Source organism: Schistocerca nitens, chromosome 1 (assembly GCF_023898315.1).
Source record: "Schistocerca nitens isolate TAMUIC-IGC-003100 chromosome 1, iqSchNite1.1, whole genome shotgun sequence".
Lineage (NCBI taxonomy): Eukaryota > Metazoa > Arthropoda > Insecta > Orthoptera > Acrididae > Schistocerca > Schistocerca nitens.
The window spans coordinates 954,553,660-954,566,753 of record NC_064614.1 but is presented as its reverse complement, the minus strand read 5'-3'; positions in this window follow the sequence as shown (position 1 = coordinate 954,566,753).

Here is a 13,094-nt window from a genome sequence, read left to right as displayed (position 1 = left end):
GTGAAGTGATCCGCTGTTTGTTCCCTTTAAACGAGCGGCAGCCGGCAGCCGATGTGGCAACACCGTAGCGGCAAGTGACTGATGTCAATTAATTAGCAATTTCAGTCGCACTGTAGACGCAAATTAAGAAATATTTTGCAGAGAAGAATTTGTGCGCAACTGTCTTCCGACCTTGAGCAACTTCCCTGCCTACTGTTTTTAAGTTTCATCAACATCGATCAGTTCACTGACAATGGACTTGCAGGCTGTTGCTCACGATTTCTTGCATAACTCTGGAAGTTGTGTACGGAGGAAGTCTGACACGAAAAATGGGTCATATGGTATGATTTTATGTACTTAGCAAACATTTTCTTTTTTGAAAGATATCATGTTTACGCCAGTGACAAACTTTTTATTTCCTCTATTGCAATTTCGGCCTTAGGCCATTATCAAGTGCAGATGTTTTGGCTTTAAGCCATGTCAACTTTCTATAGGCTAACACATTTATATGTCGTTGTCGTTTGCTGTTAGTAGTAGTCACTTTCAATGTAATATCCTTATTCAATCACAGATGCCTCGTTCAAGGGCAATGCTTCACTGAGAAAGAAAGTGTTTGTCACACAGAAGCCTATAAATCCTGTAAATAAGGATAATAAGCGGTATCTAGAAGGACTTTTTAAACAGTTCGGAACTCTGACAGAAAACTTAAAGTACCCTTTTATTTAGTTTGTTATCAACAATTAGTCACAGTTCTAAAATAACTATAACACTGATACACGTAAAAGGTGAAATAACTTACACTATCTAACGTTCAGCCTTATTGTGAGACAGAAAGGGGTTTGGTATTCTGACATAAAAATATTTGTCTACTTAACCGATTGACGTGAATAAACTAATGGACAATCAGAATTAGTTTCAAACGCAAACTGAAATCACAACTGCTTGATATCTCCTTCTACACCAGTAGTGTATAAAATCATTGAGTACGATATCGCTCTTAGTGCCGTAGACACTTAATACGGCGCCAGTCAGTCTTCCCGCACGTGACGACAAACATTTGCCTCCAATAAGTGAAATTAATCTTCAATTGATGACTTCTCTGTAGAAGCTTTATATAATTTTTTTAATTTTGAAACTGAATTTCGTCTTCTGAAAAACTTATTTCCCTCTCATAGTAAACCTCTTCTCTGTTCCTCTAACCTTCACTTTTCTTTTCAATTTAAATTTCCGTGTAATGACACTTCACGACGGTTTCTGTCAATTATTGCCCAGCTTTGATCATTTGCTTAGCTGCTTCTACTTTTTTTCTCTTTAATCTTTGATTCATTAAGTTTTGCAGCAGAGTGTTCGTTCATAACTCTTCTTGTTAGACACTTCTCTCTGACATGTGAGAGTCATCCGATTTACAGCCAACACGAAGTAACCGTACACACACAGGGTTCAACGTTCGCAGCTTACGCCGATTGGAGAACGGGGCCTCTTTGACGCATCAGGAATGTTTGTTTACTTTTTTTTTATTTAGGTACAGATGGAGATAGCCTGTCGTCGACATGTCTTCATCCGGCTTTTTTTCTCTTGTAGATAGGGCGGACCATTAAGATAAGAAGTTGACGGGTAATTAATGTTATTGCCTTTCATATAACAAACAGATATTCAATCAAAGAGTCGTGAACTCTAATTGCCTGCTTGTGATCTACTTACAAGCTCCACTTCGCGCTTATCTCCTCGTCATGTCAACACTAATTTTCTCGCAACCAGCAGCTTGTACCGCCTCTAGTTGTGTGGAATGCGACAGAGTGATTTAAATCCCAGGTTAAGAGTACTAATTCTGTGGCAGTTCGTTGTAGAGAATATTACACCATACTCTCATGTTCATAATTTTAATACCACTAAATTACCCGTCTCCATAACTGAGATCACTAGCGCACCCTTGTTGGTGGCGGTCGACTCTTAAGATAAGCAGGTTAGAATGCTGGAGTTGGATGAATTTTTCACTGTCACTATTTGACCGACAAGAGGAGGAAAGGTGATGGCGTGGAGTTTCTGATCACCAGTCCCTGTGTCAAAGTCCTGGATTACATTTCAAACCTCTCCATAGTCTCTCTTGAAATTTTGGCATGTAGAACTGTTGATGGTGATTCGTCCGTTGGATGTCGACGTTAAGGTCGGTGGCCCCCTTCGTGCTATTCGAGGCCAATAGGCTATGTGCAGGCACTGCGTTTCATTCTCTCACTACTCTCATCATCATCATCATCATCATTATCATACAATACAAACACAGCTCTGAACCGTTCTAGGCGCTACAGTCTGGAAACGCGCGACCGCTACGGTCGCAGGTTCGAATCCTGCCTCGGACATGGATGTTTGTGATGTCCTGAGGTTAGTTGGGTTTAAGTAGTTCTAAGTTCTAGGGGACTGATGACCTCAGATGTTAAGTCCCATAGTGCTAAAAGTTATTTTCTAAACCGTTCACGCATCCATTAGACTCGCCTATACTCCACCAATGCAAGGACACGACTCTCGCATATCCGCGAGGTAAGGGGCCAATGTGTATGGTGGAAGAACATACATTCTAATTGGCGGTTTACCTAACACGTGGTACATCACAGCCAACAATCTCAAACGACATTTACATTTTTTACTACTAAATTTTCAATAAGCCGAAAGGCAATATAGGATGACAATTATTGAACTATGTGAGCCGGCCGATGTGGCCGAGCGGTTCTAGGCGCTTCAGTCTGGAACCGCGCGACCGCTAGGGTCGCAGGTTCGAACCCTGCCTCGGGCATGGATGTGTGTGATGTCCTTAGGTTAGTTAGGTTTAAGTAGTTCTAAGTTCTAGAGGATGTTAAGTCCCATAGTGCTCAGAGCCATTTTTTTTAACTATGTGAAAAAACGTAAATTAGTTACAAATTACGGCTTGAACACACTTTATTCGACATGTAAACGTCACTACAGATATTCGGATTTAGGTTTGAAATACTCGATATGCCTGCCATCATTGGCGATGATGGGGTGCAGACGAATAGCGAAATTCTGCATTGAGCCTCTGAAGTGTCGGTACATGGGTGCTGTCGATGACCTCCTGAATGACTGTTTTCAGCTCGGCAATGGTTTTAGGGTTATTGCTGTATGCATTGTCTTTAATATAGCCCCACAAAAAAGAGTAGCATGTGTTCAGATCTGGAAAATATGGCGGCCAATCGAGACCCATTCCAGTGGTCTCTGGCTACGCCAGAGCCAGAATGCAAAGTGCTCCTCCAGGACATCAAACACTATCCTGCTTCGATGGTTTCGAGCTCCGTCTTGCATGAACCACGTCTTGTCGAAATCAAGGTCACTTTGCATAATGGGGATGAAATCATCTTCCAAAACCATCAAGTACAGTTCGGTAGTCACCGTGCCATCAAGGAATATCGCACCGATTATTCCGTGACTGGACATTGCACGGCACACAGTCACCTGTTGAGGACGTAGAGACTTCTCGATCGTGAAATGCGGATTCTCAGCCCTCCAAATGCGACAATTTTGCTTATTGATGAAACCATCCAAATTAAAGTGGGCTTCGTCGCTAAACCAAACCATAATCACATCGAAGTCCTGTTCCTCAATTCTATGGACAATAGTGATGGCGAAACACAACCGCTGTTCCATGGCCCTAGGGCTTCATGGCTCATGGGTTTGAATTTCGTGTGGGAAAAAGAGTCAGGTCTTCAACAACAATTTGTCGCAGTGTCTCCCATTTGATTTCCACCTGTTGTGCAACTCGTGTGATCGATTTCCTGGGGCTGGTTTGAAACACAGCGCGTGTCTTCTCGATATTTTCAGGCATTTTCATCCTTTTTGGACGACCGACATTGCCAATACTGTCACCACGAACACTACCCGTTCGCTCAGACTTGTGACTCAAATTCTTCATTATTGGCACACTTAGACCGGTTGTCTTCAGCTTGAACTCGTTCGCAAACTTCCTCTGAGCCGCAGTTGGACTGCTATTGCTTGCATAGTATGCCTTCACAAGCACTATACACTCTGTACCGTGACATTTTCACGTACAAATGGCCACCGAGAATAAGGCACTTGCGCATTCTCATACTAATTTCCATCAGGCCCCGCGGCCAACAGAGCAGTTTCAACGTCCTAATGAAAACCGTTCAGAAGTTATCTATTTCATATAGTTCAATAATTGTCTCCTGTATACCTTTATGGAGAAGACTGGCGCTGTTCTCTTTTCATAGACTCTGTAAAAAGCGCTATTCTATTTTTATTTTATTCATTTTCACAACTGAATCATGAATAGCAAATATAACTACTATTACTTCAAAATGTGATGTGCTTCAAACCATTGTTCAAAATTGTGCAGTCACAAGTAAATACACTCTAAGGAAAAAAAGTCACACCACGAAGCAAATCGGTAGATGTGATGTACATGTAGACAAACAAATGATTACAATTTCAGAAAAATTGGATTATTTATTCGAGAGAAAGAGCTTTACAAACACAGCAACTCAATAAAGCGTTGGTCCACCTCTGGCCACAATGCAAGCACTTATTCGGCTTGGCGTTGGTTAACAGAGTTACTGGATGACCTCCTCGGCGTATTCTACCCAACTGGCACGTTGATAGAGTCCCGAACTGGTTGGAGAGCCCTGTCTATAATGCTCCAAATGTTCTTAATTGGGGAGAGATCCAGCTACTACGCTGGCTAAGGAAGGCTTTGGCAAGCACGAAGACAAGCAGTAGAAACTCTCGCTGCGTGCGGAAGGGCGTTATCTTGCTGAAATGTGAGCCCAGGATGGCTTGCCATGAAGGGCTACAAAACGGAGAGTAGAATGTCGTCGACGTACCGTTGTGCTGTAAGGATATCACCATAGTAGTCCTGCCATGAAATGAAATGGCACCCCAGATCACCACTGCTAGTGTCGGGCCGTATGGCGGTCGACAGTCACGTTGGTACTCGACCACTGTGCGAGGCATCTCCAGACACGTCTTCGCTGATCATCGGGGCCCAGTTTGAAGCGGGACTCATCACTGAAGGCAATTCTACTCCAATCAATGATATACTACAGTTCATGTGCCAGATACCACAGCAAACCGGTTTGTCGATGTACAGCTCAAGGGATTGTAGAATGAAGGCTTTCACGACCGGGTGACATGCCTGTTGATATACTTTCCGGAATGTGAGGTCGTGGTCCAAGAACTTTTCTGCTCCTTACGTTTCGTCCAGAACTGCGCTGGACTTCCTCAGAGGCGCTGCTCCGCTGAGTCTTGCCGACTGACTGGTCGGGTGTCTGAGAGAGACTTATATATTGTGAGAAAGGGGGGGGGGGGGGGGCGTGGTTCAGGTGACACGTGATGAGCAGTGATAATCCATAGTAAAGGTAAGGTTGACTATCGATTACCACCTTGTCAAAGATAAAAATTGTTAGCAATTTTGTAGAGCCACTGATAATCCATACCAAAGATAAGGTTGACTATCGATTACCACATTGTCCAAGATAAAAATTGTTAGCAATTTTGTAGAGCCACTGTCCATACATCGCTAAGTTTCATAGCCTCCTCTTTCCTATTAAAATTATCGTGATGTTTATAAATTTCGATAGCTTCTCTATATAGCCGTGGATAGTAATTTAACGTTGTAGATAAAACTTCGGTATCCGAAAACTTCACTTGGTGGTTGCCTGGTTGAAGAGCATGTTCCGCTACAGCTGACTTTTCTATTTTTCCAAGTCGACAAAGACTTTTATGCTCTTTTAGTCGCGTGTTTACGCTTCTTTTGGTAGTACCAATGTAAACTTTACCACAGGTACATGGAATTTTATACACACCACATGTCGAGAGGGGAGGGCGTTTATCCTTCACAGATCGTAGTACTTGACTTATTTTCTTTGTTGGTTTAAAGATCGGTTTTATGTCATGTTTTCGTAAAATCTTACCAATCCGATCTGTTACTTTTTTAATAAAAGGGAGAACTACTGTATTTTTCTGTCGTTGTGGTTCATTCTTATCTTTTGGGTTTCTGTTCCTTGGACGCAAAATTCTATTTATCTCTTTCCTTGAGTAGCCGTTTTTTTCAAAAGCCTGCTTCAGATGTTTCACTTCCGCATCCAAATGTTCAGGTGTACATAACCGTTCCGCTCGATCGACAAGACTTTTTATGACACCTCTTTTTTGTTGAGGATGATGATTAGAATTTTTATGTAAATATCTGTCCGTATGTGTTGCCTTCCGAAAAACTTTATATTCCAAGCTTCTATCGGACCGTCTCATAACTAAGACATCCAAGAAAGATATTCTGTTATCCTTTTCTATTTTCATGGTAAACTGTATTTTTGGGTGAATTTTATTTAGATAGTCAAAGAAATCGTCCAAGACCTTTCTGCCATGGGACCAAATCACAAATGTGTCATCTACATATCGATACCAACGAGATGGTTTGTTATTAGCTTTGTCTAGGGCTGATTGTTCAAACTTCTCCATATAAAGATTGGCAATCGCAGGGCCTAATGGATTACCCATTGCTACTCCATCTAGTTTTTCAATAAAATGACGCGAGTCTTTTATATATGAGTCAGTTTTTCCAATGAATGGTTTTAAACAAGTTGTTAAATATCTTTCTATTTCATAAGTGGGAGAATTGATGGCACTGACTATGGGTCTTATGAATTTTAGGTACACCATACAATCAAGGACACATAGCTTCACTTTTCAATAAATATATAAAAGACTCGCGTCATTTTATTGAAAAACTAGAGGGACTAACTCTGGCCCCTGAAGATATTCTTGTAAGTTTTGACATTGTGTCCTTATTCACAATGATTCCTGTTAACGAAGTTATGATTTTCATAGCGGATATTTTTCCAGAAGATTTGACTGTTCTTTTCAGACATTGTCTTACATCAAGTCAGTTCCAGTGGGATAATGAATTTTATGAACAACTTGATGGAGTAGCAATGGGTAATCCATTAGGCCCTGCGATTGCCAATCTTTATATGGAGAAGTTTGAACAATCAGCCCTAGACAAAGCTAATAACAAACCATCTCGTTGGTATCGATATGTAGATGACACATTTGTGGTTTGGTCCCATGGCAGAAAGGTCTTGGACGATTTCTTTGACTATCTAAATAAAATTCACCCAAAAATACAGTTTACCATGAAAATAGAAAAGGATAACAGAATATCTTTCTTGGATGTCTTAGTTATGAGACGGTCCGATAGAAGCTTGGAATATAAAGTTTTTCGGAAGGCAACACATAAGGACAGATATTTACATAAAAATTCTAATCATCATCCTCAACAAAAAAGAGGTGTCATATAAAGTCTTGTCGATCGAGCGGAACGGTTATGTACACCTGAACATTTGGATGCGGAAGTGAAACATCTGAAGCAGGCTTTTGAAAAAAACGGCTACTCAAGGAAAGAGATAAATAGAATTTTGCGTCCAAGGAACAGAAACCCAAAAGATAAGAATGAACCACAACGACAGAAAAATACAGTAGTTCTCCCTTTTATTAAAAAAGTAACAGATCGGATTGGTAAGATTTTACGAAAACATGACATAAAACCGATCTTTAAACCAACAAAGAAAATAAGTCAAGTACTACGATCTGTGAAGGATAAACGCCCTCCCCTCTCGACATGTGGTGTGTATAAAATTCCATGTACCTGTGGTAAAGTTTACGTTGGTACTACCAAAAGAAGCGTAAACACGCGACTAAAAGAGCATAAAAGTCTTTGTCGACTTGGAAAAATAGAAAAGTCAGCTGTAGCGGAACATGCTCTTCAACCAGGCAACCACCAAGTGAAGTTTTCGGATACCGAAGTTTTATCTACAACGTTAAATTACTATCCACGGCTATATAGAGAAGCTATCGAAATTTATAAACATCACGATAATTTTAATAGGAAAGAGGAGGCTATGAAACTTAGCGATGTATGGACAGTGGCTCTACAAAATTGCTAACAATTTTTATCTTGGACAATGTGGTAATCGATAGTCAACCTTATCTTTGGTATGGATTATCAGTGGCTCTACAAAATTGCTAACAATTTTTATCTTTGACAAGGTGGTAATCGATAGTCAACCTTACCTTTACTATGGATTATCACTGCTCATCACGTGTCACCTGAACCACGCCCCCCCCCCCCTTTCTCACAATATATAAGTCTCTCTCAGACACCCGACCAGTCAGTCGGCAAGACTCAGCGGAGCAGCTCCTCTGAGGAAGTCCAGCGCAGTTCTGGACGAAACGTAAGGAGCAGAAAAGTTCTTGGACCACGACCTCACATCCCGGAAAGTATATCAACAGCCAGCTCAAGGGATACCGAGCCTCCTATTAATGGTCCTTATGGTCTCTGAAGCACCAACTGCACGTCGGATCGACGATAACGATGAATTCAGGGCTTTGGGTGTCTTTGTTGTTGGGGTTGTTTTGGGAGAGGAGACTAGACAGCGAGGTCATCGGTCTCATAGGATTAGGAAAGGACGGGGAAGGAAGTCGGCCGTGCCCTTTCGAAGGAACCATTTACCTGGAGCGATTTAGGGAAATCACGGAAAACCTAAATCACGATGGCCGCACACGGGATTGATGAGTGTCTCTGTGACGATTGCTCATTCCTCACGTTCTTCTGCCTTTCTAGGTGGACCGCTTCCTTCTTGACGCTGTGTTCAGCCATGGTTCTCCCATTCCTGCCAACACTGTCGAATGGTGGCATCGCTCCCATTCAAATGCCGAGCGATTCACTAATTACCCGAACTGGCTTCCTTGAACCCAACTACACGTCCTCTCTCAAATGCTGATAGCTTCGTATTTTGTTCACGCTCCTGTCTGCGAGGCCTAGTTACTGTCCAACTCAGTATACGGAGCAGCTCTCGCGGCCTACCGACCTCGTCCACGCAGTGGGGTCTGCTGTATCTCTTCAGCCCAAGTAATGTAGATTTATGACTGGTTACTACGGTGCTACAGTTTTATACTTGGTATGGCCAAACTTTGAATAGTTTAGTGTCACTGGCTTCTGAAGAAGGCCAAATCATTTTGGCTGAAATCTGGGTAAAGATTGATTTCTATTTGCAACTGAGGCTGACATGTTACATGTTTACATGTACATGTTCATACGGAATGATATTTGCAAAGATATCATGCCCTGGTATTAACATGTCCCCAGTTTACTATCCTTGTCAGCTGCGAGGTGAAATTGCGCTGCAACATCACACAGCCACACACTGGCCACCGAAGTTTACTATTTTGCGTTTTTCATCGATACCTGCATGAATATCAATTTGTAACCAATTTGCAAAACTGCTTTTGTCTTAGAGAGAATAATAATAATGATAATAATAATAATAATAATAATAATAATAATAACAATAATTCCCGTGGAGGCCCGGGAAAAGAATAGGCCTCCGGTATGTTCTGCCAGTCGTAAAAGGCGACGAAAAGAACAAACCACTAATAGGGCTAACCCCCCTTTTAGTGTGATTAGTTGGTTCAGGACAGAACTAAAGAAGCCTCGGACAAGCGCCGTCATGGTCGGGGACGACGCTTGAACCCTATGCCCGCCCACAATGGTAACGACACTGCTAGCCAACTGGAAAATGATTCAAATCCAAATAGAGGTGTTTTGCAGGATATGCTACCTGCAACCACCCTAGAAGGAAAACAAAGACAGAGGATGAGATGGTCAGATGAAGTTAATCGACACCTCATGTTCTGTTATTACCAAGCAACAAACCTAGGAACCAACACAACTGGATACAAATCACAAGTATACACAACATTTATTACCAGATACCCAGAATTAAAATTTTTAACAGAACAACGACTAGCTGATCAGATCCGTATAATAATCAAAAATAACAGGATACCCCAGTCAGAATTAGAAAACATCAAACAACAAGTACAACAAATACTGGAACAAAATAATGTGCAATCAGAAGAAGAAGAAAATACAGTAATGGACTCAAACATCCCAGAGCAAACAAACAAAGAACAACACGCATCAATTAAACAGTCAGAGGAAAACGAAATCTTAAGACAGCCACCAGAACAAGCACAAACAGAACACGAAGTGACACACATGTTAAATATAGAAGAAAAATTTCAGCTGACATATATAGAATACAAAGACACAAATACAGACATTAGACCATTCTTGCCAAATAACCCACAAGTCGAAACAACAATAAAAACTATCAACACAATCATACACAACAAAATAAATGAAAACACAACTATGGAAGAGTTACAACTACTGGTTTATATAGGAGCACTCACTACACTAAATATACACACTAGGCAGAGATAAGAACCAACCAACACACAGAAGAAACCCACAAAACCAGCATGGCAACACAGGCTACAGATCAAAATAGAAAAACTGAGAAAAGACATCGGACAGCTAACACAATTTATAAGAAATGAAATGTCAGAAAAAAAACGAAAAAGGTTAGGTAAAATCTCACAACAAGAAGTGATAGAGCAATTAGATGAAAAGAAGCAGAAATTACAAGCATTGGCCAAACGACTTAGAAGATACAAAAAAAGTGAAAATAGAAGGAAACAAAACCAAACATTTAACACAAACCAAAAGAAATTTTACCAGACAATAGATAACACACACATCAAAATAGACAATCCACCAAACATAGAAGACTTGGAACACTTCTGGAGCAACATATGGTCAAACCCGGTACAACATAACAGGCAGGCACGGTGGATACAAGCAGAAACAGATACATACAAGATGATACCACAAATGCCTGAACTGATAATTTTGCAACATGAAGTCACCCAAGCAATTAATTCTACTCACAACTGGAAATCCCCTGGAAAAGATAAAATAGCAAATTTCTGGCTAAAGAAATTCACCTCAACACATTCACATCTAACTAAATTATTTAACAGTTACATTGCAGACCCATACACATTCGCTGATACACTTACACATGGAATAACTTATCTGAAACCTAAAGATCAAGCAGACACAGCAAACCCAGCAAAATATCGCCCTATAACATGCCTACCAACAATATACAAAATATTAACTTCAGTCATTACACAGAAATTAATGACACATACAACACAGAACAAAATTATAAATGAAGAACAAAAAGGCTGTTGCAAAGGAGCATGAGGATGTAAAAAGCAACTGATAATAGATGCAGAGGTGACATATCAAGCTAAAACTAAACAAAGGTCGCTACACTATGCATACATTGATTACCAAAAAGCTTTTGATAGTGTACCCCACTCATGGCTACTACAAATATTGGAAATATACAAAGTAGATCCTAAATTGATACAGTTCCTAAACATAGTAATGAAAAATTGGAAAACCACACTTAATATCCAAACAAATTCAAATAATATCACATCACAGCCAATACAGATTAAGCGTGGAATATATCAAGGAGACTCATTAAGTCCTTTCTGGTTCTGCCTTGCTCTGAACCCACTATCCAACATGCTAAATAATACAAATTATGGATACAATATTACTGGAACATACCCACACAAAATCACACATCTGCTATACATGGATGATCTAAAACTACTGGCAGCAACAAATCAACAACTCAACCAATTACTAAAGATAACAGAAGTATTCAGCAATGATATAAATATGGCTTTTGGAACAGACAAATGTAAGAAAAATAGCATAGTCAAGGGAAAACACACTAAACAAGAAGATTACATATTGGATAACCACAGCGACTGCATAGAAGCGATGGAAAAAACAGATGCCTATAAATATCTAGGATAAAGACAAAAAATAGGAATAGATAATACAAATATTAAAGAAGAACTAAAAGAAAAATATAGACAAAGACTAACAAAAATACTGAAAACAGAATTGACAGCAAGAAACAAGACAAAAGCTATAAATACTTATGCTATACCAATATTGACCTAGTCATTTGGAGTAGTGAAATGGAGTAACACAGACCTAGATGCACTCAATACACTTACACGATCACAATGCCACAAATATAGAATACATCACATACATTCAGCAACTGAAAGATTCACATTAAGCAGAAAGGAAGGAGGAAGGGGATTTATCGACATAAAAAACCTACATTATGGACAGGTAGACAATTTAAGAAAATTCTTTATAGAACGAGCAGAAACTAGCAAAATACACAAAGCAATCACTCATATAAATACATCGGCTACACCACTGCAATTTTATAACCATTTCTACAACCCTTTAGATCACATAACATCAACAGATACGAAGAAAGTAAATTGGAAAAAGAAAACACTACATGGCAAGCACCCATATCATCTAACACAGCCACACATTGATCAAGACGCATCCAACACATGGCTAAGAAAAGGCAATATATACAGCGAGACGGAAGGATTCATGATTGCAATACAGGATCAAACAATAAACACCAGATATTACAGCAAGCATATTATTAAAGATCCCAATACCACAACAGATAAATGCAGACTTTGCAAACAACAAATAGAAACAGTAGATCACATCACAAGTGGATGTACAATACTAGCAAATACAGAATACCCCAGAAGACATGACAATGTAGCAAAAATAATACATCAACAGCTTGCCTTACAACATAAACTTATAAAACAACATGTTCCCACATACAAGTATGCACCACAAAATGTACTGGAGAACGATGAATACAAGTTATACTGGAACAGAACCATTATAACAGATAAAACAACACCACATAACAAACCTGACATCATACTCACGAATAAAAAGAAGAAATTAACACAACTAATCGAAATATCCATACCCAATACAACAAATATACAAAAGAAAACAGGAGAAAAAATTGAAAAATACATCCAACTGGCTGAGGAAGTCAAGGACATGTGGCATCAGGATAAAGTTGACACTATACCAATTATACTATCAACTACAGGAGTCATACCACACAATATCCACCAGTACATCAATGCAATACAGCTACATCCAAACTTATATATACAACTACAGAAATCTGTAATTATTGATACATGTTCAATTACCCGAAAGTTCCTAAATGCAATATAACACATACCATACAGTTAAAAGGAAGTGACGCTTGATCAAGGTCCGCGTCACTTTCCATTTTTAACCAGACTTAACGTCTGAG